Below are 22384 nucleotides of genomic sequence, written 5' to 3' on the forward strand. Positions count from 1 at the left end.
AGGCCATTCCCTCCAAATTCACATGTTTTGAATTTTCTTTGTCTGAATCAAATTAAAATAATTCCTCTTATGATTGTTAATCACTTTGGCTTCAGAGTTGAATCATTCGTTCTGTTGAATCAATAATATGGTAAGACCGGGAAAAAATAATGGCATTCAAAATTTACATTTTCCCATCAAATCCAGTTGTGAAGACAACATTTGAGCCTAAAGTGACTTCACTCGTCTGCAGAACTTTTCAGAAGCGTTTTTCAGCGTCGATGCATTCTGTTTTAGTCGAGGGTTTGCAAGCAACATAAAAAGCTCCCATTAGAAATGTATGAGCTTAAAGTCCAAATGAACCGAGACCCCATTAAAGAAAGAACAAAAACACAGCCGCGTAGTTCAGAGGAGAGAATGTTTTGTGCTCAACCTTGCAGAATAATTTTAGAATAATGTTTTATCATTTGCTGCATTGTGTAAGCTGTAATTAATGGAGACAAGGCGCAGGTTGTGGGTTTACTCATTGTTGAGTATAGGAAGGCTTTCTGACTAGCTCTTAAATAAATGGTGGTGCCTGCTCTTTGCCAACACGAGGGCTGAGTGCTAAAGTAAATATGTTCAGAGACATGCACTTGCTCGAATGCCTGTTACCCAGCAGCTCCAAAACAACTGTACCTGAGTCAGTTGGAAGTAGCAATTTTCTGTGGACACACGCAAAGGTAATGCATTTCACACAAAGGTAATGCATTTCATAAACAAATTCTAATGTGGCTCTTAGTTGCATTGCATTCTGCTAATGCTTCAAGGACTTTGGTGCACTTCCTGGTGTCAGGTGTCAAAATGTGATGGGACATCACTGTTGCTGTACATGTTCTTCTGCATCTTTTTCCTTCTTTTTGGGGTTTTGGTTTAGGGTCGCACAGATCAGATCAAGTAGAGCAATTAGAATGCATGAACTCTGACTAGTTTAAAGGTAGAAGTTGTCATGAAATCAAATCTTGTACCTCTAAATTGAGTAGTTTTCATAGTTGGGGACAGAGTCTGCCATTCCCACCTCCTCCAAATGTAGGCTTCCTTGCATCACCTGACTCACATGACTTCCTCCTTTGCATTGTCATAGTTACTGCAATCACAAGAGGGTGCAGCCTAACAATACAAGTAATTATGGGTCATAATAACCTACATGCACAGATGACTTCAATGGCCATTTGACTGGTGAGGATGTTCTACGAAATAGCTTAACAGTCTGTTTGTGGCCTTTTGTTTTCCAGAAGATCAGTTTTAAATATTACAAAGAGTACAGCCACAGTGAGCTGTTTAATGTGGCAGGCTACACACCTCCAACTCTGAGCGGAAATTAACTCACACCATGTGCAGCGTGACATCAGATTGTGGTTAGCATGATGCAAAAAGGCTAATTATGGACTGATTTTGTTTGACTGCACTGTGAACAGATATGCCATTGCTGCTCAAGGAGTGTGCGCTATAGTTTTAAATTGTACTTACTGTTAACACCAGTAGCCACAGGTGTCACCAAATCAACCAGTATTGAAATGAAAAGGATTATGTCTTTGACGTCAGTCGGACTGACTCGACTGTTTCCCAGTTCCTCACAAGACGCTTCCAAATATTGACATCTCCTCTGTTCCTCGGCTTCTTTGGTGGGTTTCTTTTCATTACTTTGATAGACTGGGGAGTTGGAGTGGGGGCATAAATCAGGTTACAGGATCATTAGTAAATCAAAAATAATCAAAGCCAAGCAGACACCACGATTCAAGTATTTCCCTGCAATCCCAGTAAGTTCCTTTGAGAAGGCTGGCTGCCATCTTTGGATCTATCAAGACCAAACAGTCATCCATCGCATGTCTTTGGAAAAATTCGCTTTCCGCCTTCCACTTAAGAAGAGTCACTTAAGAAGAGTCACAGGAGTGGCCAGTGTCCATAGCTGATTAACAGCATTTATATACAGAATTTTGGCTCTGAAGACAAGAACCGCTTACATTTTAGATACCATTTCAGAGCAGAATAATTTTACAGCAAGGCATACCCAAAATAAATGAAGTAATGCACCAGCCTGCCCATTCTTATGCCAACACAAACCAGTGGCTCTTACTCATCTCCGACAGTCTCACCGGGGCGATAGATGCCCTGCATAATATCTTAAATTGGATAATCCTATACCTCACACCCTTGGATGAGAGCATGGCACTCCTCCATATTGAGGCCCACTGAGCAGGAGCAAGCGATGTGGTAAGATCAAGCTCTCCTGCCAGCTGTGTGGGAGGCATTATGCATTTTAGGAAACAGCAGTTAAATGGTCATTTATTAGTAACATGAGATGCCCACATTATTCTAATCCTGTACCAACAGGGCTTTTATTGTTTGTTACTGGGAGTGTTGCCCATTCATAGTGCCCTAAAATGAACTTGAATCCATATTAAGCACTCCACTTGCAGCTCGTTCTCTCCTCGTCAGTATTAATGAATATTTCTTGTTTCATCTTGAGGTGCGCATTTCAAATATGATCTAAGGTTTGCCATCAAGCACATGTGGACCACCTAGGTGTCTTTCCATTAATTAAGTGAAGCGTGGTGTCCAAATGAAGGCACAGAGCCTTTTTGTTCCAGGGTACTGAATATTTTGATTGGACCTCTTGATGCATCATTCATAAATCAAAGTGCAAGGCCTGGATAGCCTGGTTACCACTACAAAGCCAAATGGAGCTCGCCGGGAATCACTTATTATTCATATCATTCAATTACCTCCTAAACATTTCAGGGAAACATGCAGGATCAGACCTGGTGCGTTCACATTCCATTAAACACACAAATGCCAGAGTTGTGAACCAAATTGTAGAAGCAATGATTTATGATATGTCCTTAAACAAGTCCATCTAACATCCTTCCGTTTCAAAATCGGACTTTTGTCTCTTGTTTCTGACCCAGGTTTCGAGAAACCAGTTACAGTAACTCAGATTAAATGATCCAGTGCCTGATGGCCTGCATCGTTTCTGCGCAACCATCAAGAATTAACATATTCTGCATTTCAATAATGATTATAAGTCTGCTTGATGAACCCCACTTGAAATGCAGACCTAATGGCAGAAGTGATACTGCACACCAAAAACTGAAACGGCCTTATATCCTTGTTAAAATTTAAGTAAATAACTGATGACATGCGCAATTTAAAACCTGAATTTGTCTGTCTTTACATTAATTATATAACATTGCATTATTCTTATGTTATATAACCTATTTTTGATTTTAAAGAGATGTGATGGAGTCCACCGAGACTGCTTTTGCACAGGGCACAGAAATCTGTGCTTCACTGCTGCCTACATCTGGGCGGGAGTAAATAAAAAAAACAAAAACCTGTCAAGTCGCACGTACTCTTTGAATAAGGATGTTAAGCACATATCTCAACTCGCCTCAGATAACGTGCTGCTCATTCCTCCCTCCCCGGTGAATATGTATGTGGGGCCTAATTTTCTTCTTGAGCTGCATCATCAAAATATGATTACAGGGCTGCAAACATCCATGAATTCTATTTATATGCAACTCTTAAACAGCAAAATCTGGTTTCTTCAAATTTCAACAAGACGTGTAAATATGTACACAACTCTGTAGCACCTGAAAAAATCCAGAAACTCAAATCAACCACTGGCACACTGTGGCTTAATAATAACACCAGAGAAATAAAGAGAAGATGCAGACAAGCAGAGCGGATATAGAAAAAGGACCGTCAGGTGGTTTTATATCAAATTATGAAATAACTTGTGTCGACCTCCCAGAAAGCAGAAAAAGAAGCCTGGTCCTCCTTTCCTCTAACATCATTACAACAAACTGCCATAACCCCTGAATGCTCTTCAAAACTATTGAATCTGTTCTGCTCAGTAACTTTTGGCCCTTTTCACTGTGCTTTTGAACAGTGTTGATCCAAGTATGATATCAATTTTCAACCTTAGACCCCAAAGAATACTCAGATTATTTATCAGAAGTTTTATAGAAGACTGTTCACTCACAGTTGATGTTTTTTATGAATACCTTTATGAAGACTGAGGACCATCTTGGCAGCCATGGCTCCATCCTTGGCCCGTGTTGTTCAGGACATACATGCTGCCACAGGGACATATCGTAAACAAACCAGTGCTATTGTCATGCAGATGCCACATAGATTTATGTTCCATTAAAAAACAGTGAAGCCTGTCAGAAATAAAGTGCAGTGCAGTTAAACACAAACAAGTCAGTTTGAGAGTCGATTTTAATATTTCACTGATTACCTGTAAAGTGCGTCATGGTTTAGCTCCCAGCTACATTGCTGAACTGCTGCTGCCCTGTGAGCCGGGGCACAGCCTTTGACCCTCATGTCTAATTTTCTAAAGCACTCTGTAACTCTATCTTGAAAAGTGCTGTACAAGTGAATTCTATTATCATATGGTGCTGGGTTGCTTATTTCTTCAACACAGCTGACAAAATATTTATATTCAACCTATCTGCAATATATTGACTAGTTTAAAGTGTGGATAAGGTCAGGTAACTGAAGCCAATTATGTAACATGCCAGACAAAAGGGCTGGTCCTTTAACACACTTTTCAGCATGAGGTTCGAAGTTTTTTAAGGTTAGCAGGTCGTTCACACTGCTTGCTCTCTTTATCCCATCCCTTTACTCTAAAGCTTGTACGCTTCTGTAGAAAGTAAAAAACTGTAGAGAGATCTTCAAACACTTGCAGTCAAAGAAAGCGCTTTCATCATTTTCCAGCTAAGCATAGCAGCTATCTCTCAGCTGCTCGTAGACCTTTCATGCCGCCACGCAGAGACGGGTTGAGGTTGGTGGGATGCGGGTAGGGTTGGAGGGCCCAGCGGGGCTCTGCCGACGCTACGGTTTGTTTTCTTTGGTTTGAACTGTGATGTAAAAGATGTCTTTGCTCTCATTTCTGTAATTGGTTTCATTAGGTTCATGCAGTTAGAATTAGAAGTGCACCTCAGCTTGTAAACAAAAGTCGCATTGGAGTTTGGGTAAAAGCAAATTGGATTTAAGTCCCATACCCGTGAAGGGACTGTCAGAAAAGCTAACTACGAGCACTAAATTTGTCATTGGTTCATTTTTGTTGTGACACACTTTGCACGCGTGACTGACTACAGATGCCTTGTACCTGCAAAATAGCTTTTCTCTTTTTGGTTCTGAGTGTATTCTCCCTCCTTCTGAACATCTCTGCAGTTTACTTTGAAGAAATCAGAGACCCACATTTCAATGTAGTTATCTGGTGCAGTACAAGGTGGGCATTTTGCCCCAATTCCTTCCTTTTGTGTATATATATATATATAAATATATATTTATGGGCAGGTGAGACAAGGCCTTTGAGACAAGTTCAAAAGGAAAAAAACGCATTAAGAGTAAATAGTGGCTCCCTGACAAGAATAACCGTTTTGAGCTGTCAGATTTAGGCCAGAAGAGCTATAAAAGTACCTGGAACCAGACTTACCTCTGCCAGAGCGTGCAACTGTTTATTTTAGGAAAGCAGGTAGTCACTTCAGAGACTGTTTCTTACTTGCATAAGGCTGGGAAGAACGCTGTTAGATAGGGGGAAAAAGGTCCAGGTGGGATTTTGCTGTAGACCACTGAATGTGCCTCTTATCATGATTTTTAAGATATTTGCTACGGCCTGATATAACAGAGGCAAACCAAACCAGCATTTTCCTTCCGATAGTCAGCAAGTGCCACAAAAGCCTGAACAAAACAAAACAACGTTTATATGAGTGCGTCGCGCCCCCAGCCGAATGCGCCATGCAGCATAAAATAAAGGACTCACACAGCTGACATGTCACGGAGGTTTGTGCCATCAGACAAATCAATGTCCATCACGCGCAAATTGTCTGGTTTGACACAGCGGGGGCTCATTGTGACTCTGTAACATCCAGTGTGTTGCTTTCCTCTCACATGCTGGAAGTGGCATGGCACACAGACGGGAGACGCTCCCCGCTTGGTGCTCAAGCTGTACTTAAAACTGATCTGCGCGCAGCAGAGTGAAAGTGGGACTGCGCTGCTGTCACATCCAAGAGCTGTCGTTTGACCGATAAAAATCGCTCACTCGCATTTGCATTGTTGCCCTGGAAAGAATATGTTTATGCATTAACGTGTGGCTGCATTAAAGTTGCAAAATAACAGCCTTTAATATGAATCATTTTTTCAGCACTTTAAAGCAGTGCCACGCTCCCCCGTGAATCTCCAAAACACGCACCTCAGCAGGAGCGCTGCGGCCTGCGTTTATCACATTCAAATTTACGTCATGTCATATCCCATTAAGTCTCCTCCGGGGAGCTGAACTGAAGTGGAGGTGAGCGGTGAATTATGCATCAACTGTGCGATGACATCACCCCAAAAACACACGCACGTACACCATCTCCCCCAGAGAGGTTATGCCCTCGGATTGTCAGAAATTATCCACTTGAAAACGTTTTGGCTGCGAATCATACAACCCAGTTGCAGGAGGTTCTGACAGTGTAGTGTGTGTGTTAGTGTGTGTGTTTGCGTGTGTGCAGGTTCTGTGAAAGGTTCAGGTTAAAATGACGTTTTTGTTTGATGTCTTTGCTCCCACTGCATCCCGGGCCATTATTCAAGCACAGGGGCAAATTAAAACATGCATTATTGGTTTAATAGGAAGGGTCACGCTTTGTTAATCTGCGTGGTACACTATAATAACTTTGTCACGTTGAGATGTTTTCCGCTCAGCCCTGTTGTTACTCTCTGTTTGGTAGGCAGTAATTGGAGAAGGGCTTCCGGGCTTCCTCCAGTGACCTCATTACCCCAATTAAATTTGTAGCCTTCTCCGAAAACAGTCCGTCTCACAAAGCGATGTCTGATTATCACTCCTGAGGTTGAGATACGCAGCTGAGGATGTGGGGGACAGAACATATGGCTGTGCCTTGTACAGTTTGCTGCAGTAGCTTCTCCCTTCGCTCAGTAAACCAAAAAGAATATCATTACAGCTGAAATAAGTCTTGAAAAGTCAAAAAGAATAGAGCTGTTTAGGAGATGTTTGAATGTCACGTTGTTTCTTCCTCACCGGTGAAAGTCTTAAATAGCTATCCAGCACTGTTATTATACACCGCGTAAATTCTGGTGCGAGTCCTGTGTCATTATCTTGCTGCAATGTTAATATTTAAGCAAGTGAATCCAGGATTGCTTCAACAAAAATACTCACAACTTGTAGTTTGTTTGCTGTTTGTCACACCTGTAAAATCAAGGAGAAAGTGGTGGCTTGTTTAATTCTTCATGAGAAACGTCAGGTGGGGGCCAAATGATGAGGCTACCGCTGCTCGTGTCGAAGTGTCATTTTGAACCAGTTAGCAAACGTGCAAGAAGCTTGTGCAGACTGAACCAAGGAGATGGTTCTGAACCGTGTCTGAAAGCACTTCGACTATGGTTTGACTTTGACAGACAATGAATCATGCAACACCACACGTGGCAGGAAAGAAGTGGCTAAAATCTCCATTTACTGCTCACTTTAGAGAAAGATTTCTGACGTATTGAGTACGGAGTGAGTGCACTTCCTGCATTTATGCCATATTTTTTGGGTGCTAATTATGAGCTGAGATGGTAATTTTGAGTCTGAGATATTGAGAATTTCCGACAGCTATGAATCACCTGCTTGGTGGTAAGAACCACAGAAGCAGCACCAGCAATAGTCACGAGTTAGTTTTCCCATTATTAGCATGTAGCTTGTTAGCACGACAACCCCTTCATCAGATGTTTTATTTATAATGAAGCTGCTTACTCCACTGTTAAAATGTGACCATTAGAGGCTTCCGTATGTCAGCTAGAGTCTGCTGTGCTGAGGGCGTGAGGGGATGAGGATGGTGTTTCGGCTTTGGCTTAAACAGATGTGTTTCACAGAACTTTAATTATCAATATTTCACCGTCGTTTTCAGTCCGTTTTGTGTACGCTGCCGTTTCTCAGAGCGCGACTGCACCAATCAATACCTTTTGTTCATGCGATTAAAGATTATCTCAGTCCTGCAGATGTTTTGAAAAGCCTAGTTTGTGGTTTGGGATTCGTTTTGAGTCATTAAATCAGATGCTTTAAGAACATTTCTCTCTCATTTCTCTCCATCACTCCAGGGAGAACACCATCACGCACCATTTTGAGCAGATTTAACTGTCTGCAGGTTGTCATTTTAAGATGCTCTGCTTCAAGATCCGGCTGAGATTCTCAGCTTTTTTTGTTGTTGCACATAATGTTGTGCTCTTTTTTTTTTACTTTCCCCAAAGATTTTACTTAAAGGAAAAGTTGGAGATACTGTTTTTACCACAACTTTAATGAAGCAATTCTCCGCATGTGCAAGACAACCTTCATCTCAAATGAATCTTTCAAAGTATCATAACAGTTTATCGTTCCAGTTCTTAAAAAAATCCACATTTCACAAAACTGGGTTTCACCTCCATGCACTTAATCATTTTGTAAGAATGGATGACATGTTTTCCACACAGCACATCAGTAAGTGGATCATTTTTAATTGGAACAGTATAAAGCTGCATACCACTGCTTTCAAGTGGAAATGTATTCCTAAATTGTCAGCTTTTCAGAAGGTTAGAAAACAGCCTTGTTTTGATGTCTTTTAGAGTTTAGAAATTGGGTTTTCAGAGCGATTCATAAAATCATTAACACGCGGGGGAGCACAACTGAACAATCCAAAATCTACTACAAAGCAGCTGCAGGATTTTACATCCCAGCACATGTGAGATATGAAATATATGCCCATGAATTTTGAACATTACATCATGCCAGTGGATTTATGCTAACAACAAACCGCTGCTTTTCCAGGCTCGCACCCAAACACCAAAACAATCAACCATCACCAGACAGCTGTCCTCAAAGTTGCACACTAACCGGTTGATTGAGTTGAGGCCATTTGCGGACGACAACACCAGAGAGGAGGGGGAATCAATGCCTGTTTGTCCACTTCTTTGCTCATTAAGGAACCTCTATTCACGTCAGGGTCTGCATACGACAAAGGAAGCTCACAAGTGCACATTTTCAGTCCGAGGAGGGTGGTTTTTCTCCTCCTCAAAGCCCTCCCCTCATCGAAATTCGCAGCACAGAGACGCTGTGCCAGAGGCCAAAGTCTTGACAGGGGTAGCCCAGTGAGAGGGAAATTAAACGATTCCCTTTTCTTACGGCCTGGCCGACCGACGGGGGGGGCCCGCTTACCTACCAGTCCTTAATCTGTATCACACCTTTCCAGCTCAGGGAAAAGGGAAGGCAGTCTTACTATCTATTCATCATCTTTAGCCATTCAGGAGTTCATCTCCCGCCTGGTGGATGTGAGTCCTTGGTTAGGCTACTCATAAATACTGGTAATACCTGGACTGCGCAGACTGAAATCCATTCAGGCATTTCACTGCACTGGTCACATTCATCTTTGTGTGCGCAGTTGATATTGAATGGAAGAAAGACGGTGATAAACGTTGATTCAGTGGCATGAACGGTGGTGTCAGATGTGGATATACTGCACAGTGACGTGAACGATGCCCACTCACTGTACGGTGTGTTTTGAATATTAAAAAAAAGTGCATTTCTCAATAGAGATCTCTCTGTCTGTACAGCATCCGTGTTTTTGCGTTAGGAGTAGACACCTTTGTGCAGCATAGGATTTGGACCATTGTCTGCTAAAAATGTCTGGTTTCTGCATGTACACGTGTAGCTCGTATATATAATGAAATGGGATTTTGGTCACGCTGCCTTGTTGCAGCAGATCTTCAAAATCATTTTTTGTTCATGCACAGTCACAACAAGTCATTTATTCTCTTAGATTAGTCTTAAAAACCAACCAGAATTTGCAAACTGAAGTCATTTATCTTGATTCCAAAGCATTTTCCCATGCTAGCTATTATTAATATATTGAAACCAGGCAAAACAGGGCCAAGTGACAAACCGATGCAAATGTGTAATTATTTATTTTCATTGATTATTCGTTATTTGTTTGGACAATACACGCTGTTCGTGACCTTCAGAAGAGAAGACAAAAACATGTATTTTCCTCCATGCCCACTGTGGAATTTATTGATTTTTTTTTTTTTAGTTGATAGCCGTTTATTTCACTTTAAGGAAACATGCGTGGACTCCAGCAACTTGTGAAGCTTGTTGAGAATGTTCTCACTGTGCATTTCAGACCTTTTCTGTTATTTCCATTGGGCGGCAGTGCGTCTTTCCTCAAACTTAAGCTGCACTGTGTTGCAAGCACTCTCTCCATCACTCGATTCTCTTCTAGCCAGTGAATGTCATTCCCACGTCGCAAATTAATTTCTCGAAACATGCGCATGAGAGGGTTGGCTTCCTCATGTGCGCTTGTCGGGAAGGTTTCAGTCAGTGCGCCATGTAGACTCCTGAGGAACGCAGACTGTGGTGTGCGCGTTCGCACCGTCACCACTGCCAAGCCAGACAGAATAAGAAAACCGCGCGTGTGATGTTTTCTTCAAAATAAAAGCCGTCCGGGAATATACAGCGACGAATCCCAACGAGTCAAAAAGGAACCCATGAAATATGAACACATTTGGCAAGAGAATTCACCAGTGTTGTGCAGATTTATTGTACAATCAAGGGATGCTGCCTTTAAATAGATATTTAAATTTGATGGCAAATGGTCTGCTTTTATTTTGACGTGAAATCCCCCTATGTCCTGTGCTGTCTTGGTGCACTTGTGCGCACTTGACGCATCTCGCGCTGACACAGCGGCACTCAGAGAGAGGGGGAGAGAGAGAGAGAGAGAGAGAGAGAGAGAGAGAGACGGCGTCCGATGTGTCTATTTGTGCACATCACTTTGGAAATTTGCGCTCGTGTAGTCCTGCTGAACGCGGCGCTCACCTGGCGGGGCTGCGCGGTTGCGAGCGGCCGAGCAACTGATTTAACAGGATAATCAGACTAATTGCCTCCTCTGATATAGCCCCTCATTGATTCTGTCGACCATTTCCCTAATGACCATCAGGATTTTCTTCATTTTCTTCTCTCCTGCTGTTTCAAAGTGACCGGCTGCAGGTGTTTTTTGTGCTCTGATTTGCGCCAGTCAGTGCTGGCAATATGTAATTTGGGGATAGACGCTGCGTTTTTTTTTTTTTTTTCTTCCTCTTCGTTTTTTGTTCGGGAGAAGTGGACTATTTCACAGCTGGGATTCCTTGTTTTTGAAAAACGTTACTGCTCTTACGACCCGAACAGATTCTGATACACCGTGATGGTGAGGGGCTATCAGAACTGACAGCAGAGTGCACGCTATCATTTGGAAACTGCTTGTGGGTAAGTTACATTCGTGCAAATTTTTTTGTTCACCTCAACGTCTCCAAAGTTGGTTAGCCGCTCTCGCTGCCTTCTGCGGGCATGTTTGAGCCAGTTTGATTCATCTGGATCACGCTGCCGTTTCGTCTGCACAGATTCGTATCACATATCGACGCGCTTTACCAAACGAATCCATGATCGCCAAATATGCGGCGCTTAAATGCGCATTTGGAGCGAACCTGTCTCCTCATCGCTTTTCTCGCTTGAGTTGCGGACAAAGTGTCCACGGCTGCAGTACGACATTGAAGCGGACTGCTGTAGTCCTCTCTATTCTTTAGTAAACCCTAATTATCCAAGCAGAGCGTTTGCAGCGCGCCACAGGACACGAGCCGCTCGTTTTACGCATTATTTTTCTCTCGACGTTAATTGTGTAACACTGTGCGTATTTGCACATCGCTCCGGTGCGTCAGCAGTGTGGGTTTGTGCATGTGCGCGCGTGGAAAGCGCGAATGCGTGCGACTGTGGGTGTATGCGAATTGATGCACATGTGCGTGTCGCCCTGTGCGCGCACCACCACCCCCCCAGAGCGCGCGCGTCAGAGGAGGGGAGGCGAGGAGAACCCGAGCTTAGTTATTTCAAATTATTTCTGCTGAGCGATTGCTCGTCGAGTCAGCTCTCTGTGTGCCTCTCCTCAGTATCTTTCCTCTCCTCTCTCCTGCGTCCTTCCTCTGCTTGGATGGATGATGGCCTGTGATTGCCCAGATGGATCTTCGAGCTCCACTCTGGCCCTGAGCAGACAGGGGATTGCCAGTCCAACATACTTGGGAATCAGGCAGTGTCAGTGGTGTAAAGTTAGATCAGATGCTGGCTTTAAAATATGAGGGGAAAAATCTTCCCGGCTTGCTTCAGATGAGTTACAGAAGGTACTGTAGCCTTGAAAGTTGCACCTCACCATTTTGTCAAGCAAAGGCTGCTGCAGAGATGCTTCTTTAGTGATGCCTTTTTGTAAATCTGTGACAGACCATAACCTTCTGAGGCCAAGGCCCACAAGTACTGTAAGCCTGACATGCAGCCAACACCTCATTAATCACATATGATTTCCTAAGTTTGTCAACAGTGAGATTTGCTCCCTATTTCAACTGCTCCACAGCCTACTTGCATCATGCTCTGCTCTAAATCTTTCCACTCCAATTTCTTCTTGACACTCTCTGCTGGAGGTGATATCTTCTCGGTTTCTGCCATTTACTTTTTAACTTTGCTTCATCTCCAACATCTAGGGTTAAGATTTTGCTACAGGAGCAAAAAGCAGCACATGAATTAATAGGTAAGTGGCAGTGGCCACTTAACAGAAGCCCTGCAGCTACATATTGAGCTGAGTCGAGTGCTCTCACACAGAAATTGATTTAGACAGAGATTATGTCATTCAGCATTGGCACTTTTTTTTTAATGCTGGTCAAGTTTACCCCGAGGCATCGCGTTCCTCCTCTGCGCGTGATGAATTGTGTAGGTTTAAAGGGCATGTTAGTGCACCAGTAAAGTCATTGTTTCAATGACGGGTTTATTTTAGAGTACTTCATCACAGCACGTTTGAATGCTCGCCTTTCTGAATAAACCCAATTGCTGAATTTCCACACTTGGACATCAAAGCAGCACAATGATATATGATATTTGCACCTGAGCGCAATTAGTTGTCGTATATGGCGCTTGCGACTTTATGATGTGTCAGAATGTACCAACAGCCAGAAAATGCTAATAATATTTGGATTGAATCTCATTTTTTTCAATTTCACGAGGCACTCAGTTTCTACTAAAACACAGCATGACAAGAATTTGCAAAGCCAGCTTGACCCCATTCAGCGCAGTCTCTCGGGTAGATGGAGGGATCTGAAGACACCACAAGCTTTTCCCCTTGATTGATATGTTTAATTTTCAAGGAGCTGTCACCAAGGCCTATTGGCCTTGGCTTTGCAATCAAGGGGCACGCAGTCAAAGGCTTTCAAATGCAAGAGTTCATTAATACGGTGGGAAATCAGGGCTGTCTCACCGTGGAATATTGGCTCCGTGTGAGGAGTGATTGGAGCAATTGATGAGGATTTGTGAGGAGGAATGTTGGAGAGGAAGTTGAGAGGCGGCCAACCTTAATCATGTCTATTAGATTACATTATAAGACTCAAGGGGAAATGGAAATACTGAGAGGTGATCCAGCATGTGAGTTTATGGTATACGCATGTGTGTGTGTGTGTGTGTGTGTGTGTGTGTGAGACCATGTGCATGTGTGCAAAAAAAAAAAAAAAAAAATGGCACTTCATCTCGAGCTCCTTCCATTCCCTCCCGCCACCGCTTTGCTGACGTATCGACTGTTGTGAAGTCTGAGCATTAGAAGCGCCGTACTTGCGTGCACAACAGACGCGCCCTCAGTTAAATCTTCTCAAAATCCAATTCCCGTGAAGATGAGATTCCTCTTTCCCCATGCCTTGTTCCATTTTCCATTGCAATCATCGGGCATCGATCTGATTCAAAGCTATTTATTTTTGTTGCAGCCATCATGTCATGAATTGACAAGTATGGTAGATCAGGTAGATTACAATATGTCTGGGCATGTAGCCTCACCCATACAAAGAGGAATCATGGCTACCGTGAGCGAATACCAAAATTTCAATCTATCTGTGCATTTTCAGGCTTTACTTAAAAAGTCTTTTCAGCCGCAACTTTGCATCCATTGTTTTAGCGTTAAAGAGAAACAGTGTCTGTGACTTGCCCTCAGATTTAGGGAACCACTTGTTAAAGAATAAAGCAAATTTGTGGACCAGCATGGAAAAATATTCCAAGTAATGTTTAGAACAGCAGAGCAGAAGCTAGTAGGAGCAGCAGTTCTGAGACTTTATGGAGATATAGCTCTAAGTATTTGTGTTGAATGATGTAGTGCCAGAAGGTTAAAGAATTACTCATTGGACAGAAATCTAGTGAAAAGTGTTGATAGTTTGGCATTGGGTGTTTTGAGTGCAGCAAATAGATCCAACTTTCTCTCTGGTTTTTGGACTGTTGCTCGGACAAAACAGTTTTTCAGGACATTACCTTGGTTTTCTCAGAAGCTGTGATGAGCATGTTTCACACTTTTTCAGATTTTTTGTCGTCTAAATCGCTCGGAATCAATTAGTAAAGAAATGGACAGGCCACCTGATAATGAAAGTCGAAGCTTTAGTTTATTTGTTTTTTGGGATCATGTCCACTTTGACCGGTCGGTGATATGACCATGTACACTGTGAGGTAAAACAAACTCGCCTGCAGATCTCAGGTCTGCCTAACTGTTTGGACCGTGGGATCTGTCCCTTTAATATCTCTGGCTGGACTGGCTCGTCGTGGCTCATGTTGCAAATCAACAAGCTTGAAAAAAAGAAAAAGTCTTGACAGAAATAATGCACTTTTTTTTTTTTTTTCCAAGCGTTCGAGTGAATAATTCATTAGTGTTAAATAAATGCTCATTGGGACCAAAACAAAGAGACTCTGCTGGGTGCTCCTGTGTGCATTAACATTGTTTATTTATTTCTTAGTTTCCACATTCTCATCGTCTCTCAGAAAGGCGGATCTGCTGATGAATGCTGTTGTTAAGTGCACTAAAACTACTTTTTTTTCTTGCAAAGTTTACGTTTTTAATTATCTGTGGACATTAATGCAGTTGATGCATTTTTTAAATTTAAGTGTGTGATCCACTTAATGAAACTGAGCGAAGGCAATACAACGACGTTAATGTTGACAAAGTTTCATTTGTAGTGTTATTGAATAGTTTTATTTTAACGAAACAACATGATATCAGCCGTCGACCGGCCTGCTGTCTGAATATCGGCTACTGAAAAACCCGTATCGGTCAAGCACTCGGATCAGGAGTTCAACAGGGAAAGCTCGCTTTGTTCTCTCATTTTTTTTCCTCGCAGAAATAGGAAACTTGAGCGTTGTGTCCCTTTCAGAGAGCCACAGCAACCATGATCACTCACTGATTTGAGACCAGGCTGGACTGAAAAACAATTGGCCTTCAAAATGCCCCCCCACCCCCACCCCACCCATTCAGTCCGTGGCCCTTGAGCTCTCTGTGCACCCTTCCCCATTGCCATTCACTGGAGAGGTATCAAAAAGAATGGCCTTCCTTGCAAATCATTTTCATGGGCCACTTATTTTTCAGACTTTGATCTTAATGCCTTCATGTATGGATGGGAAGTGAGCCGAGTGTGCTGTTATGCTGGCTTTATTTACTTTCTGCATGTAATGGCATTGCTGTCCACAATAAAAGGATGGTAATGGCATCATTTCCAACTGTCTCTTTACATTGCTCTTGGAAAAAAAAAAAAAAAAACATACGAGAGCTATTCCGTGCATGTGTGTGTGTGTGTGTGTTTGAGCCTCTGAGGGGATCAAAGCACAAAGTTGACCAGAATCAAATGCAATTTAAAAGCGCATTATTTTCCCATTTGTTACAGCCGAAAATAAAAGGACTCGAGGTCAGCCACAGTGTAGGACGCCCCGGAGCTTCAAAGTTGCGCTGGTCAATTGCAACGCGGCTAAAATGAAGAATGAGGTGATGAAATACTCGTGTTGCACTTCCTCTGATGAAACAGCCATCTGAGGCATGATCAATTACCTCAATATACAATATTTTTCTTTGCTTGGGGCAAGCGACGTTGAAAATGAATTTTTTCCCCTTTTTAATCAGCAGTAAAATGAGAAGCCCATTGCTATAAGCAAGAGGGCAGAATTATCATTTTCAGCCTTTCTTTTTCAGCCCCACTATCATCGTGCCATGTCTGGAGGTGATCCTCTGAGGCCCATCCAGCCTAGAAAGATGAAGTTGATGTGTTTTAGATAGCTTTTAGAGAGATGTGGATAGAGGATGGAAATTGCATGCCAGGGGAAGCAAAATGAGCCATTTTTCCTCCCATTTCTCCTCCTCTCTTCATCGGATCTGTGCTTACTCATTCATGAAGGCTTTGTTGTGACATTCCATATGTTGGTGTGGAGATAAAAAAAAAAAAAAAAATTGCACAATTGCTATTTGGTGGGGGGTGAAAAAACATGAGGAGACCCAGAATACATTATTGGGCAGGCGGATGCTTTTCCAGGCTAGCTGCACAGAGAGCACAGCTCTCTAATGTTATCAAAACACCATCACAACGACCAATCTCTATTCACATTCTGACCTGTATTCTAAGTGGCTGGTGTTGAGATATTCAGGAAATACAGCGTAGCCTTTTACAAGCCAATGTAAGATGGTGTGGCCTCAGCAAAGGCTTTTAAGTATTCACTGAGAGAAAAGTGCTCATCGTGTTACATACAGCATATGCTTCAATGGGAACCCCGCACATATCCATGAACACAGACTATAAATAGATCATTCACACCTTTTCCTACCCCTACCCCTAATTTCATATCCCCTAGTCTGAGCCAGGCAGGATCTTAAATAGAACAACGACGTCAAGTGATTAATAGCGAGTGAAATCAAGCAGCGCTTCATTAACAGTTCATTTGTCATAAGCTGCTGCACATGAGACCTGGGGCGACGTTGTATTTACAGCTAATAGTCAACCTGCCTCTGCTACAACATGAGTCTGCAACAGTGTCCAGAGTGACTCCCCATTCGCCCCCCAGTGCACTGGATTTACGTCACGCCATTGCATTTCAGTGTAACTTGAAAGTTCACCTCATGCCTGTTACAAAGTACCTGGAATGCGCAGTTTTGATTGGCCGACGCAGCGCTTTGCCAGATGATGATCCAGTGCAACGCTGCCAAGGTGGAGCCAGGAGTTTTGGCTGGACGGCTCTGTATTTTTTGGGAGGGATCTCATTGATATTGTAGTGATAGTTTAGGAAATGTCACCAAATTGACTTTTGACTTTTTTTTTTTTTCTCATTGGCCCCATTTTCTAGAGCTCCTTGTGTGACATATAAACTAACATTAACAAGTATATGTAGTTTGATCCTACATGCATGGCTGGGCTCTCAGCCTCAGCGTGATCGATATATTCAAACACAACAAGTCCAGTAATTATCCAACCCCCAGGTCTGATAATACTGGTGATAATTTTATGCTGCTGAGACATGCTTTGCATCACCGCGGAGGGGCTTCCTGGTGTGCCGTTTTCCCAGCCAGAGCGCGGCTCTGTCTCCCCCCTGCCGGACCAGACCAACAGAGACCAGCTCTCAACAGGGTTCTTGATTTATGGGCCACTTTACAAGAAGGGCCTGGGGACGCCGCACTCCCTGTCCGACGATATTGAATCTCGGCTGCCTAGCATGGAGATGTGGGTCGTCTGTTATTGTGTGAAAGCTTATTTGCATTGCGCCGTTAAGCTCTCAGTGGTAACAACAGCGTGTCTGCTCACCTTAGCACTTAAGTTTATTTTTGCTTGCGGGGCTGTTTGGTTCAAACATGTAAGGAACGCTTACAGAGAAAAGGTGCAGTGAAGACTAATAGCTTCTATATTGACAGGCTTGTGTGTGTCAAGTTTTGCAATGTACTTCAGAACCCTTGAATATATATAAAATGTAAACAATTATTTGCCAAGTGCTGTTTGTGCACCTGTCCTATGAGGAGATTTATGCTTTGCTCTGGTTTAAATTTCACCAGAAAGACACAGACTGCCTGCCGAAGCACAATATTGTTTATCCCAATCAAATAATTTGAAAGCATGCGGTACATCCATCATTACGGTCAGAATGGTGCATTCATCAATGATGAAAGCTGAAGTACTTTCCAGCAGTGTACAACCTCAACAGCCAAAGTCAGATAATTTGACCGTACAACTTCAAACACATTGTGTGCTAGAAGAAAGACTTTGATTATTCATTCAAAGGCACTGTTTGTTTTGTTGCTTTTGGCTCTACGGTGCATTTGCTCTGCCTTCGGCTCAAGCTGCTTCTTCCTAGTGGTTGATTTGATAAGGAAAAATCAGCGAGATAAATGTTTAGCAGCCTTAATGATGATAGTTGCTGTAGGGGAGGCGTTTATTAACTTGTGTTAATAATCTGACAATCCGCTTTCATTCTGCCTTAAATCAGCCCACAGTTCTGCTGCTAAGACAAGGCGGGACATTCAGCTGAAGTGATCTGGCAAAGCACAGAAGCTGCCAAGGCATTATTTCTCATTTTCGTATTCCTTTACTTTCTACATTTTTATGGTTGAAGAACATTTATGCTCGACATTTTATTGGTCCCTTATTTTGTCAGTGTCATCCATAAAAAGCTGCTCTCTTGTAGAGGATCTCGACCATCCTGCTTCCTTTTTGCCAGCGGTTCTCAGATTTTTTTTTTCTGGCATTCAGAAGCCGAAAAAGGTTCATGCCCAACACCCCACAGTTTTATTAGCAATTGTTGGGGAAGCAAATAATAAAAAGGGACCCAAAGGTTAATTCCAGTGAAATAAAGGTTAGTTTATTTTCCCTTCATGAATATATGAATTCAACATGTTTTTCCCCTGGTCATCCACATGCCCCCTGCAGTGGCTCTATGCCACCCCTAGGGGGCCCTGCCCCCCAATTTGAGAACCACTGCTTTAAGCCCCCCAAAAAAGATCCATCCAATGCAATCTTTTCCCACTGTTGTACTGTAAATTATGCAGTGTTTTTGACATTCTTAAAGTCAGAGCTCCTTGAAGACTTTGATGCTCTCCAATGAATAGCATTAGCATACTGTGGAGTTAGCTCGAGACTCGTCGGTTCAGCAGGAGATCAGTCTTCAGTGTCACAGATTTAAATTTAGGTGCCGAGCAAAAATGTGTGCTGGAGTTTGTGTGCCAAAGCGACACAGAGAGAAAGGCTTCAGCCCGTGAACGTCTCATCGCTGCCAGTGGAAGCTGCTGCCTCGGCTTGATGAATTTTCATTTTGTTTAGCATTGGGGATGCTTCTCTGAAGAACACCTACAGCTGCTATAGTTAGATGCAGCTAATGTTAGACTTCAGATAACCCTGCAGCACGAGGTTTTACAAGTGTCATTCAGCAGCTGGTGGAGCATGCTTCCTCTCGAGGTGAATCCTATTTCATACCTTGAACTATGATCGTGTTTGAGACTTTGATTGACACCGGCAGTACAGATGAAGCCTGGGAAGGAGGGCGGGGGGGAGGACATGCGCTTAACCGACTTCCTGGATTCTGTTACACAAGTAACTTTGAGAAAGAGCTAATCCAAATCAATCGAAACAGATCTCCTCACATGAGTCGGATACTCCTTTTTACCTCCGTGTAAGAGTGCAGTGGCTGTTCTGATAGTGTAAAAAGGTGAAAAAAAATCCCAGCTACATGGATCTGGGAAATTGATTGCTTATGTTTCGAAGAAAAATGTGTTTTGAAGCTGATAGCATCCTTTCAAAGAGCGCTAAATGATCTGCGATGCAGCAATATTTAACAGCGTGTGAATCATCACTCTGCTCTTCTGCTATAAATCCATATTCACTGGAGATAATTTAAAACTTTTAGGCAGTTTGAATAGCAGCTTTAGTGCCCTTAGCAGCTGTGAGTGAACAAACTCTTTGACAACCCCAATAATTGTCTGTGTTTTGAAAAATCAACATCTATTAACACTTGAAAATTTGCACTGGAGAGGCTAAAAATTGGTTTAATCTTTTAAATCACATCAGTTCATTTTTATGGGGACAGTCAACTCAGTGAAGCTGAGATGTTAATTTCTCGGATGTCAACATATGGATAGTTTACATAGAAATCTACAGTTCCCAAGCTATCCCCCAGTTATCAGCCTCCCTGAGTGTTTCAGTACCCTGCTGCTTGGCACCATCTCATGATGCCGCCTCATTTTCTCCATCTCCTCTTCTCTGCATTCCAGCGTTCATTCATCCTCTCCTCCCCTTTCACCCCTTCCTCTCAGTGATTCCAGCAGGTCCTCTCAGAGCCCTGGCCTGGAATTTCCAAAGAGAGAGCTCCGTTCATTTAATGTCATCCTTATTTCCCTGACAGCCAGGCAGGATAAAGAATCTAGTTAGCAGGCAGCTCAGGTAATGGGACCAAGAAGTGGACGTGACTGCAAAGACAGTTTATGTGTGTTCACAGGTCTGCGTGTGCACCTTTGTGTTCATCCACTGAATTCATTAAAAGTGGATTTTGTTAGTTGTTAGCTTGCAAGGCCAAAATATGTTTCTGTCACCTCTGCATGGCTTACTAACTCTTTGGGTCAAATGGCAAGCTAATGGCTCAGTTGAAATAAAAGACAAGCTGTTTGTTTGGTCATTTGTTGTCTTCACCTTTGCCATAGTTAAGTCTGATCCTGATCAGGTTTTGCAGTCATTCTCAAATTTTGATGTCCAATACTTACCAACAACTGTGGCTTTGAATTAGCATTTTGTCCGTGGTGTAGGGATTTGCTTTGTCATGACTACTGTGATTAATAATTCTGCAGCAGCACGAGGAGAGCTGGATGGGTGAATACCGAGAACATCACATTTTAAATGAATGTCATAGCCAGTAGTTAAAATATTGTAAATTGTAAAAGCTGTTCCTGAAACAGTTTCTGAAATGACACGGATATGTCTTTTGTTTCACCCTCCCTGCAAATTAGCAACTGAAAATACACTATTGCGTAATGTTGCCACACAAAACATGTTTCATTGTTCCTTATTCATCAGCTGGGAAGGAAGTGGACTGCGTGCATATTTTTGCGCTAAAACACAGATGAAACATTTCTTTGAAGACATTTGCCGGCGTTGAACTTGTGTAGAGATGGCGATTGCACTCGAGAAGCATCCTCATCCCTCTCTCACTTCCTGCGTGCATGTCAAGAACATGGAGGCTTGTGGTTGCAGCGTTATTAGATAATCTAAAATGGAATAATTCAGCGAGGAGAGCACAGACTCGTGTGGGTGTGTGTGTGCGTCAGCCAAGGGTGTAAGGGCTTGAAAAGTGTTCCTCACAAATAGAAATGTTAATAACTCACCAAGCAGAGTACATATCAATTTTCCGGTAGGAGGAAGGGGGCAGAGGGGTGGTTCGGGGGGGGGGGGGCACACACACACAGAAGGCGTGCATTCATATAGCAACTGAGTGTCGCAGTTTGCATGTGTGATTCAAGGCATACAACAAATAGATAGAGCTGAGACCAGAACTTGTCAAGATCAGGGGCGTAGCTAGAGATCCAAGACTCAATACTAATGAAATGAAGCAAAATGTCCACATTTTACACCTAAGTTCAATCAAAACATCAAGGTTTAGAACATGAAACCTTTTCTCAACACGTAGGACAAGTATAGGCACCAGAACGGATGTCTGTTATTGCTTCTTGCTGTCGGTTTCCATTGGTATCTGATAGGGGCGACATCCTCCAAAGATGTGAAGAGTCATCCAGAAACATCAGAATTAATCAGCGGCTCAGGATGAACACGGGGGGTCGTCAGTGTGAACGGTCCGACAAAGTGCGTGGCAGAGCAAGAGAGACTTGAAATGAGAGATCTGTGTAAATCATCATCTCAATATCCACCTGGCCAGCTGGAGTAAAGCACGGAAGGCTCAGTCGTCGATTGCTGAAATTGCTTGTGTGTGCATGTGAGAGGAAGATGCATTCCTCAGGGCCAACTCCGAGCCCTGAGAGCGTCGAGAGAGTGCCCCATTTCTCTTGCCGAACCCTCCTCGAAAGTAATTGAATTTTGGATGAATCCGCTGAGGAGGAAACACTGTCAGGGAGGGGAGAAAGTGAGTGCTTGAGGAAAAAACAATCAAAGAATGAGAGGCAGGTGACAGCACCTTTCGGATGAGCTTTTCTTTAAAGAATGGCGCACGATGAGATGCTTGACAGGATCAGCTTTCATTGTGGGATTTTTTTTTTAAGGGAGGATGTTTTTTTTTTTCCCCAAGATTTCATATTTCTTTGGACATCCAGCATCCGTTCATTTGTTGAAGGGGGATAACTCTTCTTGCTTTTTTTCTGCTCTATTGTGTTCCTGATCATATCTCTGACAGTTTGACAGCCGCTCTGAATCTTTCACTTCTCACTAGCTAATAACCATGTGCCAAGAAGTAAGATGATAGCGACAATAATACATCGATACCCTTTTCGTGATTACTGATAACAAATTGAGTGTTTGACCTTGATAAACCCTTGAGTGGCTTGCTTTTCTAGACAGGTGGCCATCTTCTTTTATGCACTCC

The 22384-nt window shown here is 42.8% G+C and overlaps 1 protein-coding gene across 5 annotated transcripts in view; it reads left to right on the forward strand.

Moving 5' to 3' along the window:
* Positions 1 to 10752: 10752 nt before the first annotated feature.
* Positions 10753 to 22384, forward strand: part of LOC143316018 (interleukin-1 receptor accessory protein-like 1) — a 230477-nt gene continuing 218845 nt past the window's right edge. For 2 of the 5 annotated variants that reach the window (XM_076723682.1, XM_076723684.1), the window contains exon 1: positions 10778 to 11269. The gene's annotated coding sequence lies outside the window, so the exon portion shown is untranslated. Of the gene's footprint in view, positions 11270 to 22384 lie in introns of all 5 variants that reach the window. The other 3 variants (XM_076723686.1, XM_076723685.1, XM_076723683.1) reach the window with 3 other exon arrangements.

The sequence above is a fragment of the Chaetodon auriga genome, chromosome 23 (assembly GCF_051107435.1).
Source record: "Chaetodon auriga isolate fChaAug3 chromosome 23, fChaAug3.hap1, whole genome shotgun sequence".
NCBI classification, from domain to species: domain Eukaryota; kingdom Metazoa; phylum Chordata; class Actinopteri; order Chaetodontiformes; family Chaetodontidae; genus Chaetodon; species Chaetodon auriga.